Raw genomic sequence first — 14,699 nt, 5'->3', positions numbered from 1 at the left:
CCCCGCCCCTCCCTGCCGGATCGGCGTGCGCCTGCGCACCGGAGGCTGGAGGAGTCTTACCCTAATGTAAGATGGTGGCCCGTCTGGCTGTGGAACCCACCGAAAGCTGAGAGTCTCTCTCTCAGCCGTAAAGGTCGGACTCGCTGAAGCAATCAGGCCCGTTTCTGAAGAGCTTTTTCCCCGACACTCGTTCAGTGGTCTCTTGTGAGGACGCGGCAACGCGTGGAATCGGATAAGGGAAAAGCGAGGCAAGGCAGGCGGGTGAGTCTGTGCGGGGCTGGGCTTAGGGGAAACCCAGGGCTTACCGGCTACGAGAGAGCGGAGGCTTCGCTGGGACTGTGCAGGCCGCACCCCCCTTTCTCCCCACCCCCCGCCTCATCTTCAGCCTCCTTCTCGGTCTTCCACCTCCTCCTCCTCTTCCTCCCTCTCCCCTCTACGCCACAGCAGTTACCGCCGGGAAAAGGGAGCGGGGCAGAAGGCTGCGCGGCGGCGAGCCTCGACCGCTTCAAAAATCTCTTCAATTGGGCAGCCGAGGCGGCTGCTCGTCTTCAGTGCTCTCCCCTACGTTTTTGTAGGGGCAGGAATCTTAGGTCTCAGGACTCCCTGTTTTCCCAGCCCCCTTGCCCCTCTCTGACGTCCTTCAATCCAGTGGCTGCCGTCTCCCAAGACCGAAGCCATCACTTCCAGTCTGACCCGTGGTGCTCATTAATCCCACTGCTCGTTGCCCACTCGTCCTGCCGCTTGTTTTTTGCTCCGCTGCTACCACTGTTGAGTTAGCCTTTGCTCCCCCCTGGTGCTTGCCATTAGTCCCCAACCTATCTGCTACCTTAGAGCTTCTTCCGATTTGCAGCCTTTCCTTTAACCACATCTGTCATTTTAAAGCTGCCCCTTAAGTATCTAGATTATGCTGCTGCTCGTTCTGACCCACCTGTTTCACAGCGTTCTTGGGTATTGTCCGTTCCTTCCCTCTTTCCTATACAGATTCTTTCAGCATACACTTCCAGAAAAAAAGGGATGCCCCGTGTTGGCCCCTGAAAAGTCAAGGAAGTTGGGAAGTGAATGAAGTGAGGTTGGATACTGTTAAACATTTTGAGTGAAGCTCGTTTATTCAGGCTACTCCGGAGAGGAGCGTCTTCGTTTTGCTTTCAATGATCTATTTGTGGATTATTCGCTCTGTTGGGATGTGGTTTGTTTTTTTTGTTTTTTGTTTTTTCCATTTTGGACCGGTTTCTCCATGCTACCAAGCATTCTTCTGAATTGAGTCTCCCCAGGATACTTAATGTGGGCTCTGATTATACCAGCAAATATTAGCCTGGGCGTTTAAAAATAAGATAAATCTGGCACACAACCAAATTCATCTGTGAGCTCCACAAGCAAATATAAGTGGTGTTCTGATTATATGCAGGTTATTTGTGGGTTACAGATTCCTTCCAAATTGAGAATTGATTACTGACTCAGTTTTATTGATGTTCAGCTTAATTGATGACATTTTATTTATAGTTTGAGTGGAAATTTCCTCTCCAGCTAATATCTGACTGATTTGATATTTTTGGATTTGGGAAGTTCTTTCTTTTAACATATCTAGAATGGTAGGTATCTGAATAAATTGTCTTCTCTTGAAAACCATTAGGTCTATAAGCAAAGGAAAAATCGATTTTTTTTTCAAAATTAAATCTCATTTTTTCCATAGAAAAGAAGGGGGCTGGGAAAGAAATGACAAAGCTGTGCACATAAATGCATTTGGTAACACTCAGTGTCATTATTATTTACATTAAAAAGCAGAAAACTAGAAGCCAGTGGTGGCTTATGATGTCTGTTTTGTGAAGAAGGAGCTTTTGCTATAATCAGACTACTGTGAAGTAAAGAATTACCAGAAAAACAAACAGGATTACATAGATCAGATACATACATCTCAAATTTAAACGTAAATAAGACATTGTGTTCTTAAGATGTATGTAAAAATATTAAGTCATAGTAGCAATCTCATGCAGCAGTATACCTCTCATTTGCAAAAGTAATAATACCTCAAGTGTAACTATAAATACATATAGTTGTCCATTAAATCACTTTTGGATGTTACTGCATAATAGTGACTTTTTTACAGATTTTATCTGTAATACTTGATGGAATCTTACATTTGACATTATATTCACTTGATTGTGATAAATGGTCTGTTTCATCAAATGTAAACCGAGGTTAGGAAAGCTGTTTATAAAACTTCATTTTTCCTTTCAGCCACTTAAGCCACAATTTGGGGAAACTAAATAAATCCTGACTTTTCTGAGAATTGGAAGCAATTTATATAGCAAATCTTGCCCTAAGTTATGACCTGAGGTTTTTTAAAAAAAAGTATTACTTACTTTTAGTTTATCAGTAGGAATATATTTAATACAATTGATCTTCAACTCTAAGCAAAAAATATATTTCAGTTTTCTTTGTAATACACTGGTGGAGAAGCTTTCCACTTTGAACAAGCCTAACACACGGGTTTAGAAACCCTTGGCAGTCATACTTGGCTGAATTGTAAGCAGTGTGTTCTAGGAGAGGACTGTTTGTCTGGCAGAAGAGGGTAAATGATTTTAATACATCTTTTCTTTTGTAAAGATATTTTGCTTTAATAAAAGCATTCTCAAGTAATTTTCTCCACTCTATAGTTCTTTTCCTGCCATCATCAAATTCTTAGTTTCAGCACTGTGAAGTCAAAATGAATTTACTTTGGAATCTTTAACACATCTGAAGAAGATATCTAAAGTTCTTTGATATTTTGATAGGAAATACAGAGCTGAGAGTTCAAAGTATTTTTGTATGGTTTAACTTTTTTTTATTTTTATAAATTTATTTATTTATTCTTGGCTGTGTTGGGTCTTCGTTGCTGCCCGCGGGCTTTCTCTAGTTGCCGTGAGTGGGGGCTACTCTTAGTTGCGGTGCGCGGGCTTCTCATTGCAATGGCTTCTCTTGTTGTTGAGCACGGGGTCTAGGCGCACGGGCTTCAGTAGTTGTGGCTCGCGGGCCCTAGAGCGCAGGCTCAGTAGTTGCGGCGCACGGGCTTTGTTGCTCCGCGGCATGTGGGATCTTCCCGGACCAGGGCTCGAACCCATATCCCCTGCACTGGCAGGCGGATTCTTAATCAGTGCGCCACCAGGGAAGCCCGTGTGGTTTAACTTCTTAGATGTAACATTTTGAGTATTGTAGCTTCATAATTTCGTGGGGTTCTTTTTTTTAGGATAGTTTGGAATACTTTCTGCCAGTTTCAGTAGTTGAATTCTTCAATTGAATAGATTATTTCTACAGGAGGGTTTTTGAACATGAGTTAATTAAGGTTGACTTGTTATGAAATTTGTTTTCATAAAGTTCCATAGACAAATCTTTAATTTTATTAGGATGAGACAGTTATAATCAAATGGCAAAATTCAGAAAAATTGTTTTGTAATGCCCTTCAACTTCAGTCTGATTGGAGCACTAGCGATAACTTGCAGTTTATTACTTTGTAAAAGAAAGAGGGCATTGCTTAAGGATGATCTCCTTGCATTACGGGAGTTTTATTTTTATTTATTTATTTTTATTTATTTATTTATTTATTTATTTATTTGCGGTACGCGGGCCTCTCACTGTGGAGCACAGGCTCCAGACGCGCAGGCTCAGTGGCCATGGCTCACGGAACCAGCTGCTCCGCGGCATGTGGGATCTTCCCAGACCGGGGCACGAACCCGTGTCCTATGCATCGGCAGGCGGACTCTCAACCACTGCGCCACCAGGGAAGCCCAGGGGAGTTTTATTTTTAAAATGATGTTATATGTATCAATATAATGAAAAAATATCTTCTCAGTTTAAGCAGTATGATTTTAGAAATCTTCCCTTTCTCTCCTTCGCTACTCCTGCTTTAAGGTTAAGCTACACTCTTCATTGGAAAAAAGTTTCTTTTTCTTTTTGGTGCCTGTAGATAGCACTTGATTGACTCTATTTCAACTCAATGTTATTATTATTTTAAAAAAATTTTTTTAAAGTTATTTATTTGTTTGTTTATTTATTTAGGCTGCATTGGGTCTCCATTGCTGCATGCAGGCTTTCTCTAGTTGAGGCAAGTGGGGGCTACTCTTCATTGTGGAGCGCAGGCCTCTCATTGCGGTGGCTTCTCTTGTCGTGAAGCATGAGCTCCAGGCACATGGGCTTCAGTAGTTGTGGCTCGCAGGCTCTAGAGTGCAGGCTCAGTAGCTGTGGCGCACAGGCTTAGTTGTTCCCCCGCATATGGGATCTTGCCGGACCAGGGCTCGAACCCGTGTACCCTGCATTGGCAGGCGGATTCTTAACCACTGTGCCACTAGGAAAGCCCAATGTTATTATTTTTATAGACCATTCAAATGAAATAGAAAGTTTTAGTTTGTGAAAACTTAAACCTCTGCTGAAAATTCAGTTAGCTTTCTGTCATTAAGTATAGTACTGTCTTGACTTTTTGTGAAGGAAGTTACATTCATCTCAGTTAGTTCTAAAGAAAAACAGTAGGGAAATAGGTTATAGAGATTTTTAGTGCTCTAGAAATAGTATAACTAGAATGTACTACATACTTTTCTCAAAGGATTTCTTAATCTAAGTGGAACTTGTAAATGGTTTTCATCCCACCGGACTAGCATGTATTGGATAAAACTTGCTAACACATTTTGAGGTTTAAAATATTTTGTGTTACCTCAGAGATATTAGGAAAAATCTGCAAATGCTCATTCTTATATAAAATGTGGGGATACCACTGATATTTTAAAGAGAGTAATATTTTTTTCTCAAAAGTTGAGAGTACACAAATTATAAAGATGGCATAATTTACTCACTTATTTAGTGATGCAATGAAAGAAGATAGTGGGACTGTTAATCCTATATTTAGTGGTTTTCTGAAAAAACTTTTTTCAGAATTGTTTTTAATCTGATATTTATGTGGCCTTTATTAGAAAAGATTGTGTAGTAAATGTCAACTTTTTCACGTGTAGTAATATTAATCCAATGGGTTTTGTCACATTTCTTTTTTGTAGCATGATTCTTTTATTTTTTTAATCAGAAAGTAGTTTATAGAAGAGAAAATTTCAACACTATTTTGGCCCCTTAGATTAGCCTTACTGTAACAGTTTTTCTTTTACTAGAAGAGAGAAATTACATGCTACTAAAAAGAAGATGATTACTTTTACTTGCTAGGAAAATGAAACTTTAAAGATAGGGCAAGTACAGGGCAATTTGAGTATGAGTTTATTTTTCTCCTAAGGAGTTTATTTGTGAGGATGGTTTCATTCTTTCTAAACTCTGTTTATACAAGAGAGTTGTCCTGTTTTAAACTTTAATTGCATTGGGTGATGGGCAGATGATGTATTGCTATTGGGATAAAGCTTGCTATTTGTATATATCGGATATCTGTTCACAATCAAATATGTTACTTAGTTATGGTATCTAAAGCCTCCTCTCTTGAGTATTTAGAGAAAATATGGAGAAGGGGAAATCAGAATAATCAGATTGGTTTGTATATATGCCTGAAACCAGTTTTGGGGAAAAAAAAAGTCAAGGCAAAGAAGCAATGTAATTAGAAGAATAAAATGCCAGCATTTAAAGATAGATGTTTGTATCACTGCTTTTGAAGGAATTAAAGTGAACGATGATGTAGGGAAATAATGGTTGAATTTTGAAGAGTAGTTATAGACTGAAATATCAAAGGGGTGGAGCTATATGTTGTCATTAAGCCAAATATCTGAAATTTCTTAAGCAGATTTTTCAGTTCTCGGAATAAAGAGGAAGTGCTAATTTTCCTGATTATTTAAGAACCTACTAATTCAATCCCTGTTAAGGGCAATTGGTGTCTTCAGATAGTGAATTTCTTGAAGTAACATTGGCTGATTCAGGTTATTGAACATTGATTTTAGCAACTTTTTTTCTTTTTCTTTCCTGCCTTTCATATTATGCTTTTTTTTTTTTTTAAACAATGTTTTGTGATTTTCAGCTATTGTTTGGGTGGACCCTTTTGTGAATGCTGTAATTGAATGAAAACTTGAAATATAAGCAGTATTGCTTTTTTTTTTTTAGCATCTTTATTGGAGTATAATTGTTTTACAGTGGTGTGTTAGTTTCTGCTTTATAACAAAGTGAATCAGTTATACATATACATATGTTCCCATATCTCTTCCCTCTTGCGTCTCCCTCCCTCCCACCCTCCCTACCCCACCCCTCTAGGTGGTCACAAAGCACCTAGCTGATCTTCCTGTGCTATGCGGCTGCTTCCCACTAGCTATCTATTTTACATTTGGTAGTGTATATATGTCCATGCCATTCTCTCACTTTGTCACAGCTTACCATTCCCCCTCCCCGTATCCTCAAGTCCATGCTCTAGTAGGTCTGTCTTTATTCCTGTCTTACCCTTAGGTACTTCGTGACTTTTTTTTTCCTTCTTCCATATATATGTGTTAGCATACGGTATTTGTTTTTCTCTTTCTGACTTCACTCTGTATGACAGACTCTAGGTCCATCCACCTCACTACAAATAACGCAATTTCATTTTCTTTTTATGGCTGAGTAATATTCCATTGTATATATGTGCCACATCTTCTTTATCCATTCATCTGATGATGGACACTTAGGTTGCTTCCATATCCTGGCTATTGTAAATAGAGCTGCAGTGAACATTTTGGTACATGACTCTTTTTGAATTATGGTTTTCTCAGGGTATATGCCCAGTAGTGGGATTGCTGGGTCATATGGTAGTTCTATTTTTAGTTTTTTAAAGACCCTCCATACTGTTCTCCATAGTGGCTGTGTCCATTTACATTCCCACCAGCAGTGCAAGAGTGTTCCCTTTTCTCCACACCCTCTCCAGCATTTATTGTTTCTAGATTTTTTGATGATGGCCATTCAGACCGGTGTGAGGTGATATCTCATTGTAGTTTTGATTTGCATTTCTCCAATGATTAATGATGTTGAGCATTCTTTCATGTGTTTGTTGGCAATCTGTATATCTTCTTTGGAGAAATGTCTGTTTAGGTCTTCTGCCCATTTTTGGATTGGGTTGTTTGTTTTTTTGTTATTGAGCTGCATGAGCTGCTTGTAAATTTTGGAGATTAATCCTTTGTCAGTTGCTTCATTTGCAAATATTTTCTCCCATTCTGAGGGTTGTCTTTTGGTCTTGTTTATGGTTTCCTTTGCTGTGCAAAAAGCTTTCATTAGGTCCCATTTGTTTATTTTTGTTTTTATTTCCATTTCTCTAGGAGGTGGGTCAAAAAGGATGCTGCTGTGATTTATGTCATAGAGTGTTCTGCCTATGTTTGTTTTCCTCTAAGAGTTTGATAGTGTCTGGCCTTACATTTAGGTCTTTAATCCATTTTGAATTTATTTTTGTGTATGGTGTTAGGGAGTGTTCTAATTTCAGCAGTATTGCTTTTGGTAGTAAGATTAATTTTTCTTTTGATGGAGATCCCCTCCATTTCGATTAGATTTTTTCCTTTAATTTTAAAATTAATTCTTAGTTGAGAATTAGCTCTTACAAGTTCCCTGTCAAATTAGATCTTTCCAGAATTCTTTTTCATACTTTAAATGGGGACTTAGGTATTTGTTGGGTAAAGAAAAGTGTTATGATATGCCTTGGTTTTGTCATTTAAAATGAAGTAAAGACATTATTAGTGTTAAAAAAATTGACTTATTAACGTGAAAAATTTTAAACAAAAGTAGACACAAATCTCTATGTGTGTGTCACTTCAAAGATCATCAACTCATAGTCAATCTGGGTATACCTGTGCCCCCACTTAGTTTACCTATGCCCCCACTTAGTTTACCTATGCCCCCACTTAGTTTACTCTTTGACCTGGATTATTTTGAAGCAAGTTCTCCTCATCACAATTATTTCATTTGTACTAGAACTCTTTTTGACATATGATATCCTTGATTTAAAAAAAAAATCAGGATTATTCAATCAATTTGTCAAATAGTCTTTAAGTACTTATTATAGACCTACTTCTTGGGAACTGGCCCAGCCTCTTCTAAGAGTTTATTATCTTGTTGGGTATACTTTCATAATAATATAACTAGCACTATCCAAAGCATTATACAGCGAACGCTTTGATACATGGGTCTGAGTCCATTATGTTAGTATAGGGTTATCTAGGAGTAGGGCTTCCTTGAGAAAGTGGGACTTGAATAAAGAATATGTACTGTCTGCATAGGCAGATCATCTTCAGAAGGAGAACATTCCTTACGTTCCATGTGGGGCTTGGAAGCAGGAGCAAACACTTGGTGGGGACCAGCATGATGTGAGAGAGGTGTAAGGAGTCTGATCTCAGTAGAATAAGGTGTTAATTTCTGAGAATGGTGTCAGAGAAATTAGTATGCTAGAGTAGGGCTAGATTATGAGGTGTATTCAGTGTCAGGTTGAATCTGATCAGCTACAGTAAGGAGCCAGCAGTTGGCTGGGGGCAGGAGATGACATGATGAAAGTACTCTTTAGAAAGATTCCTTCTTCAGTAGTGTGCAGCATATTTGGGGGTTGACAGTTGAATGTGAAAAATTAATGAGTAGGCCATGAGTAGAGATGTTGGTGTGGATATTCTACACGATTTGGCACCTAATTGATTCCATCTTCTCTTCAGTCCTTACATCCAGAAATGAAAACAAGGTTTTGGAGAATAGAGGACTGAAGAAATGTCTATTTGTCTTTGATAGTAAACTGCAATTTGTTATCCAAGCCCAGCTTTTGAAAAGGAAGTGATGCATGATTACTCAAATAACAATCTCAAGAAAATTCAGCAGAAAATAGCTACCAGTGTTTTCAAATAATTTTAGATATGTATTCACTGGGAGTTTGGAAAATAAAGAAAATCTTTATTACATGATAATGAGATGGAACATATTTCATTTGTAAAAGGGAAATTGATGCCTCATCTGCTTCTTATGTGTGTAAGAGTTCAGAAGAAGTATTAGGAAATGTATATTTGAACACCTTGTAACCAGTATATATTACTGGATAGCTTTAAAGTTTAATAATGACCTGATTAATGCAGAAGGAATGGCATAAAATTCTGATGAATAGGGCACTAATATTGTCAGCCCCAACCTCCTTTAAGGATGGATAAGGATAGGTCAGCTGGCCAAAGAAGAATGTAGGGACATTATTAAGTGAAAATTTATTCTTTGATTTATTTTGATATACTTTGTTTTGCAAAGGTATTATTAAAAACATCTGGTTACACAACAGCCATATTTATTTTATTTGAAAATGTTTTTAAGTTCTCAGACCCTTGAAGTTATTCTTTTCTTTGGTTTGTTCACTCTTCATTAAACCAGCTTTCTTCATCTATTGTGTATTTCTGGACAGCATGCTTGCTTTGTTTTGTGAAGGATAATTTCATTTGTTATCTTAAAGCAGCAGGGGAAAAGTAGATTTCTTGTTTCTGGCTTTGTAAATAGTAGATGAATAATACTGTATTGCCATTGTTCTCTTCCTGCTTCCCTCAGTATCACATGTATTCCCTTTCTACAATATTTAGCATGTGGATCTCAAGAATTCTTATAGTTGAGTCTGAAAACATCTCAAGCTTAGGTGCTTACAGCTTCAAAATTTAATTTACCTTAATTTACCACTAATTTTCTTTCCTATTATTATAAAAGGTATAACCTACAATAATGCCATGGACCTTTTGGGTACTTGGGAAATATTAATAAGGATAAAGATAATGATGCAGTATAGTGCATTGTTGGGAAATATGTGTTTTTCATGGATGTTCCTTCCATCCTAAACCTCCTTAATCCTGGTGATGTAACAGAACTATTTTTCACATTTTTTCCTTCTTTATTTAGCGGGTTATGCGTACTATCTAATATGGTCACTGGAATAGAAAGCTATTGCCTTCTGCTTGGGTATGTTTTAACAGAGCCTTTAATATTTTAATTGTGGATTTAAGATTGAATTGCTATCGCCTTTGTGCAGGAGAATCTTGAGGAGGATTATGCTTCTTTCTCATTACCACCAAGTGTATGCGGGAAGGAAGTAAATATCAAATATGCAGTATAGGAGAACCTTAGTATTTGAGGATATTTTCAGTGGAAGCTGCCAATCCATTCTTTTCCCCAAGAACTTTTAATTTAATGCCTTGAGTGTGGAACCGCTTAAAAGTGTCACAGTGGGTGGTGGAGGGGAGAGGAGAAAATGGTTCCATGCTCCAAAAATCTCTCCCAGACTTTAACAACTTGATTTAATCTGAAATTATTAGTATTTTGCATAGTTTTATTCATGAAATTCTTGGGAGGGAGCCCTTTTTGTGTGAGTGGCTTTGGAGTGTCTTGGGTAGCTGGGACGGCAGGTGCATTTCAAACCTAGGAAAAGGGAGGAGAGGCAGAAAATACAGTGAAACACTTCAAATTCTAATAATGACCATGGTGCATTTTTGCCTAAGGCATTGATGGCACTGGCTCCTTTGCTGCCTTTGGCTACATACTTTAGGTTTTCTTTTCTAAGTTAGGCTTCTAGTTGGGAAGGCTACAGACTTTAGCCTTTTCTAAGTCAGACTAGCATCTTTGTCCAGGCCTGTGCATTTTAACCTCTCTAGCTCAAAACCTGACCATTTTTATGTCTTTAATCTGCCAGAAGGAAGGGGGAAATGGGAAAGAGAAGAAAATGATATGTGTGATACTCCTCATTTTGCTCATGTATTGGCGTAAGGTTATTCTAAGATTGTTTTATAGAAGAACCTCTTCCTTTCATTTTTAGTTTTATGTAATCAGTTATAAAGTAGTTTCATGAATTTACTAAATTAATACTTAGAAATCTTTTAAAATGTCCTTTAGCAATAGAGTTGGTGATAGGTTGAAGAGTACTGATGTTAGATGCTTCGTGGTACTTTCTTGGAATTTCTTGCTTCTACTAAAATCTTTTCTGTTGTCCTGGACCTAGTCCTAGATGTGAACTTTGCTTCTAAAAAGTAAAGCTAGTAGTCTTTTTTTAAGGTAGTTACCATCCCTGCACTGTATTCAAATCTGTTTGATCCTAATGAAAACAAGTATGACAGTAAAATACTTTAATATAGCTGTGCTAACAAAATAACATTTGTTAGTCATGTGTTGCCCTCTATTTTTTTGTCACGCCTAGCAAGTTTTCAGCAGCTTTGGAGAACTCTGAATAATATATGATGTGTTTGTGTTTACAGATTGTGCTTTTTATTATATACTACTAAATTCTGTAATTTTTAAAACTTGACATTATATTAAAGGAAATATTGCTCTTGGAGTAACGGGCTAACTTAAATGATTTTTTTTATAGTTGAACATAGTTTTCATTGGTCTATAGATTTGCTTGCCAGCCCTTTCAATTCCCCCTATTTTTATTTATGGCTTCTGCTGGAAGCATGCAGTTTAGTATGGAACCAGACTGCCTGAGCCTGAATCTTACTCCTACCACTTCTTGTCAGACCTAGGGCAAGTTACCTTATGCTGTCTGGACCTCAGCTTCCTCATTTGTAGGATGTAGCTATTAAGATGGTTGTGTGGAATAAATGAGTTAATGTATATAAAGTGCATGGAATAGCGTTTGGCATATAGTAAGCCCTGGATACGTGTTTGCTGTTTTTATATGTTTGAATTTTTTAAAAATCTGTTTTTGAAGACTTATCTTTTTATTCAGTGTACTTTTTAATGTCTGGGTAGTAGACATATGTTTTTAGTAGTTACTTGACCAGCTGGAAACACAGGTAATGTGTTTTAGGGGGTAATCAAAGGACTGACCTACCTGGAATTCTTTTGAATCAAAGAGTAATGGAAAATGAACCTGGACAGGTATGATAGAAAATAATTACGGAGTATTTTGAACTAAGGCAGAGAAATTTAGATGTGGTTGATAAGAGGGGAATCATTGCAATCACTGCAGGTTTGTTTGTTTTAAGTCAGGGGAGTGATGTGTTTAAAATAGTATTTAGGAGAAGATGGTTTTGAGTGTCCTTGGTAGCATAGAATTATTTGATTTTATGTGGATAAGAGGATTTTTTTTTGTCTATTCTGTTCACTGATGTATCCAGAGTGACCCAAATAGTGCCTGGTAGATAGTAGGTGCTCAATAAATACTTATTGGATGAATAAACCTTAAGGGGGACTGAGTTAACAGAGACAAGCACAAAGGAAAGTAAGCTTTTTGGGTACCTACCTTTAAAGGGGTAGAAGTGAAACAGTTTGTTCTTTTAAAATATTTATTTATTTATTTGGCTGCGTCGGGTCTTTGTTGCAGCACGCAGGATCTTCCTTGTGGCACGCGGGCTTCTCTCTAGTTGTGGCGCACAGGCTCCAGAGTGTTCAGGCTTAGTTGCTCCACGGCATGTGGGATCTTAGTTTCCTTACCAGGGATCGAACCCATGTCCCCTGCATTGGAAGGTGGATTCTTAACCACTGAACCACCAGGGACGTCCCTGAAAAAGGTATTATTAGAGGAACAATTAGAGAGGTAAAAGGAAGATGGAAAAGTTTGTCTCAGAAAACAAAGGAAGAGATTTTCTAGGAGAGAGAAGTCACAGGGATAGGAAGATCTAGGATGATACCACTTCAACTTCAAGAAGAAAAAAGGAATTTACGTAGTTCAATGCAACATTCAAGCAAAATGAGAATAGAGGAAGCCCTTTGGCTTGTGTGTGACAATCACTAATCACATGAGAGCGATTTCAGTAGACTGAGAATGTAAATCAGATTGGCGGGAAGTTAAGAAAGATGTTAAGTAGAGACTGTAGCTAAAGACTATTCAGTAGTAGGTAATGACTATAAAAGTGGCAAGAAGACAAATTGTAATAGCAGCTTTCACAGTTATTGAATGTGTAATATGAGAGATTCTATTTCTTAGAAATGAGAAAACTTGAGGCAGTGTTTGTGCTGAATGTTCTTAAGTTTCACAGTACAGAAGACTTATTACACATGCTGTTTCAGGGCTCTGCTACTTGCTAACTCTGTAATCTTGAGGAAAGTTGCTTAATCTTTTGTGCCTCAGTTTTCTTCCTTGTGAATGATGGAGATCTATTTCATAGATCTGTTAAATTACTTAATCTTTTTAAAACTCTTACAACAATGCTTGGTATATAGTAAATATTTGATAAATATTAGCTGTTATTATCATCCACTGCTGAAGTAACGTAGAGAGTAGGATTGGACGATAGAAGAGAAGAAATAGGAAAAAAAATAATAAAATTATTGCCAAGTAGTAGTAAGAACTAAATGGAAAAGCCTTAGAATCTTTGCTCTGACTGTCCCTCTGCCTGGAGAACACTTTTCTAATTACTACAGAGCTGTCTCAACTCCCTCAGAACTTTGTTCACATGATGTCCTTTTCACTAAGGCTTGCCCTATTTATTTACAGGTAGCATCCAGGCCCCTCTCCCCTAATATTAATATTTGCATTTTAAAGCTTTTTTTTCTATAATACTTATCTCCAAACATATCATATAATCCACTTAACTTATATATGCTGTTAGTTGTTGATCTCCATCTACTAGGATGGGGATGTTTGTTCTTTGATGTAGCCCAGGTTCTTGGAATAGTACTTGGTACATAGTAGGTGCTCAGTATATGCTCATTGAATGAGTAACTTATTTTACCATTGAAGTGGGGTATATGGGGCAATTAGTTTAAGTGGTGGTGGGGATACATTTTTGGAGGAGAGCCAATTTTCTGAGATTGATGGACACTACATAGAAGTTGATCTTCTCAGAGACTTTGTCTTCTCAAATGGGTTTTTTGAGTCCATTTTGGTACTGGTTTTCCTGGAAATCACTTGGGATACTCATTTAGCTGAGGAAAAAAAATGTAAGATGTATCTCTTTTTTTTTCCCTATAATAATTATATTTTATATTTGATTAGCTAATAAAAGCTTATATTTGTGTGCTTATTAGAATCTAGGAACTGTTCTAACTTCTTTATATTATTAATTTTTAAAAACTCTACAGCCTTACAAGTACACTACAGTTTCCTTGTAAGCTGTCATTAGGGGTGAAGGAAAAGCCCTTTGCACTGAGACAAAGGGCAGTGCTTCCCCAGATTTTTATGTTCCATTGACAGGGAGCTTCTGATACCTCCCTCTAGCAGTCACAGCCTAGACACTACTGCTTGCCTGAAGTCCATCAGGACTAATCTCATTATATCTTTTATCCCTTTTTATGTCAGTTACTACCATCCTCCCAGGTGACAGTTCATGTCTCACACTTGAATCCTCACAATTTTCTGAATATTTCTTATCTTTTCACTCCTCTCCATCATCAGCAAAATTTCTTGTATCCTTGTTTTTTTTTCCTGAACACTTCCTCTACTTTCTACTTTTCTGAAGGCACTGCCTTGTACGTGTTGGCTATAATGTTTTTCATTTTTTTCTTATATACTATCATCAGGGGTCAGTGAGGAGTCCATGCACTGAGATTTAAGACTGCATTTCCCATTCTGACCTCTTCCATGGAATAGGAGTCAAAAAGTGAGCCTGGGGCTTCCCTGGTGGCGCAGTGGTTGAGAGTCCGCCTGGCGATGCAGGGGATACGGGTTCGTGCCCTGGTCCGGGAAGATCCCACGTGCCGCGGAGCGGCTAGGCCCGTGAGCCGTGGCGGCTGAGCCTGCGTGTCCGGAGCCTGTACTCCGCAATGGTAGAGGCCTCAACAGTGAGAGGCCCACATACTGCAAAAAAAAAAAAAAAAAAAAAAAAGGAAGCGTGGTTATATTGTCAAAAAACCCT

At 37.9% G+C, this 14,699-nt stretch overlaps 1 protein-coding gene across 6 annotated transcripts in view; it reads left to right on the top strand.

Moving 5' to 3' along the window:
• Nucleotides 1-23: 23 nt before the first annotated feature.
• Nucleotides 24-14,699, top strand: part of CNOT4 (CCR4-NOT transcription complex subunit 4) — a 145,818-nt gene continuing 131,142 nt past the window's right edge. For all 6 annotated transcript variants that reach the window (XM_007466580.1, XM_007466581.1, XM_007466579.1 and 3 more), the window contains exon 1: nucleotides 24-261. The gene's annotated coding sequence lies outside the window, so the exon portion shown is untranslated. The remainder of the gene's footprint in view (nucleotides 262-14,699) is intronic.

Source organism: Lipotes vexillifer, unplaced genomic scaffold (genome assembly GCF_000442215.2).
Source record: "Lipotes vexillifer unplaced genomic scaffold, Lipotes_vexillifer_v1.1 scaffold71, whole genome shotgun sequence".
Classification (NCBI taxonomy): domain Eukaryota; kingdom Metazoa; phylum Chordata; class Mammalia; order Artiodactyla; family Lipotidae; genus Lipotes; species Lipotes vexillifer.
The sequence above is the reverse complement of the archived record's forward strand: the minus strand, read 5'-3'. Positions and strand labels throughout refer to the sequence as shown.